The sequence below is a fragment of the Dromaius novaehollandiae genome, unplaced genomic scaffold, assembly GCF_036370855.1.
Source record: "Dromaius novaehollandiae isolate bDroNov1 unplaced genomic scaffold, bDroNov1.hap1 HAP1_SCAFFOLD_123, whole genome shotgun sequence".
NCBI lineage: Eukaryota > Metazoa > Chordata > Aves > Casuariiformes > Dromaiidae > Dromaius > Dromaius novaehollandiae.
In genome coordinates, this window is record NW_026991337.1 from 77,501 (window position 1) to 80,000 (window position 2,500).

A 2,500-nucleotide genomic window follows, 5' to 3' on the forward strand; every position below is an offset into this window, starting at 1 on the left:
CAGGGGGGTGGGCTGGCACCCAACTCGCCCCTGCTTCTCGGTTCGCCACCCCCACCCATCGAGCTGCTTGCGGCCGGCACCCGGCGACCCGGGGCTGGGACCATCGCCGACGCCTCGCGCAGGTTTTTCGGACGCCTGGGAGCTCACAGGGCCACTCGGCCTCGCAGAGCCGGGTTCGGTGAAAGAAGCCCGAGGAAAGCGGCCCCTCGCCGCTCCAGCGGGCAGCACCTCGCACACCACGGGGCGCGCGCTGGAGAGGAGACCCCCCTGCCTGAACATCGGACACCGCCGCGCACCCTGTGACGGGGAGCACGGAAGAGCCGACCCGCCGGGGGCCCTCTCCGACGCGACCCGAACGGCCTCATCGATCGATCGAGATCGGTCAGGTCCTGAGCCAACTGCCCTGCCCGGCGTGGCCACCGAGGAGGCAGCCAGCGGCGGGCGCTGCGTGGGGGTGAGGGAGCAGCGTCTGCCAGAGGTGCCCGCTCGAGCCTGAACACCGGCCACCCCCCCGCGCTCCCTGGGACAGGGCGAGCAGGGAAGCACCGGCCCGCCGAGGGGCCTCTGCGACGTGTCCCGGGACGCCTCAGCGGGCGCTGCGTGCGGGTAGGGATGGGATCGGCAGCCGGAGCGCTGGCATCGCCCCGCGCTGCCTGCGGCGGAGAACCCCGAAGCCGGAGCCGCACGGGGCACCCCCGTGCCCCCCTTCGCTCTCGCTCTCGCTCTCGCCGGGCCGACCCGCGCTCCAGCCACTAGCCGCCGGCGAGCCCGCTCTCCGCGCTTCCTGGCACCTGGGACACGCTCGCGGGGCTGCCAGGGAGCTGCCGGGAGGCCGCCGCACCAAGCGCGCTCCGGTGGAGAGAACCGGGACGGGACCGCTCCTGCCTGCCCTCACAGGCCGCCTCACCCCTCTCGCAAGTCGGCTGCATGCGCAGGGGGCGCCCGGGAGCCAGTCTCCGGAAGGTGAGTGGTTGCTCACCTCTCTCCCCTACAGTCGTACCGCTAAGTCAGGCGGCGCCGGAGAGCCAAAGGACACCCGCCCCTCCTACCGGGGAGGGGCGCGGGAATGGCCCACGTCTACGATGACGTAACTGGAGGCAGCGACGCAGAGCGACCCCTTTCGCCGCTCCAGAGGAAAGCCGGGGGAAACAGGTCTACCGGTCACCACCCCGAAGGGCGGCCAAGTCTCGCCGGAGCCGGGTAGACCTGCTGACAGCGTGGGAGGCGGACCCGGGAGACGGCCTGCCACTTCCTCGCGCCTCCCGGAGCCCGGTCGACCGGCTGGCCGAGCCCCAAGCCCGGAGCCGGGTAGACCGGCACGCCGCGCGCCCCAGGCAGCCTCGCGGAGCCCGGTCGACCAGCTCGCCCCTCCGCGACCCCCGGATCCAGGTCGACCTGCTCGCCTCCGCGACACCCAGCGGAGCCGCGTCGACCGGCTCGCCCCTCCGAGACTCCCGGAGCCGGTAGACCCTCTGGCCGCCGCCAAGGCAGCCTCCCAGGCCCGGGGGCGTGGGCCGGCCGCTGCCACGGCGGACCCGCTGCGCCGGCCGCTACCGGGACGGCCCGCCGCGCACCCCCGGTCGTCCGCCCCCCCCCCCCCCCCCCGGCTCGAGCGCTTCGCTTGTTTGTTTGTTCGTTTCTTTCGGGGCAAGGGGTTCCGCTCGCTTCTTTTTGGGGTCGTGTTGTTTTTCGGGTTTGCTCTTGTTTCTTTGCGTTTCCGAGCACGCGCGTCTTTTCCCCTCCTTTTCCTGCCTTGCTGATTTTTCTCGGTTTTCTGTGTGGGAGCGCGGTGCCCCCCCCCCCCCCCCCGCCCCGCCCCGCCCCGGCACGCGGTCCTACAGCAGGGGAAGGTGCTCACTTACGAATCTAGGTCTCTAGGTCTTGTCTGTCTGTCTGTCTGTCTGTCTGTCTGCCTTTTATTCCTTTCTTTCTTTTCCTCTTTCTTCCTTTCTTTCTTTCTTCTTGCCTGGCCGCTGCCGCCCCTTACCCCCTCCCTTTCCTGGTGCCTGCCTTGCTCCCCTCGCACTGCTTTCAACGCCCCGCCTCAGCAGAAATCCCTGACCCCGGGCTGACCGGCGCCCCGAGGCAGCAGGGGGGCCCCGGGGCGGGGCACGCGCGCACACAAACACACACTCCACACAGGCGCCGTCAGCGGGGCAGGGCGGCACTGGCCCGCCAACAACCCGTGATACCGCGCCTGGCGCGCGCCCCCCGCCCCCCCCCCCCAACAAGGCAGCGGAGGGTGCTTGTGTGCGAACCCGCGCCGTTCGCGCCTTTTTTTTTTTTTTTAATCGGTTCTCGCGCCGTCCGCCCGCCGGCCCCCCCCGCGCCCCCCCCCCCCCCCCGCCCGCCTTTTCGCCGCCGCCAAGCCTGCTTGTTCCCTCACGTTCCCCGGCCGGGGCCGTTCCGTTCCGAAGCCTCGGGGTTCCGCGCGCCTCTGGGAGCCGAGGCGGAATCTTCGCGCCCCCCCCACCCCCCGCGCGCCCCCCCCCCCCCCCGC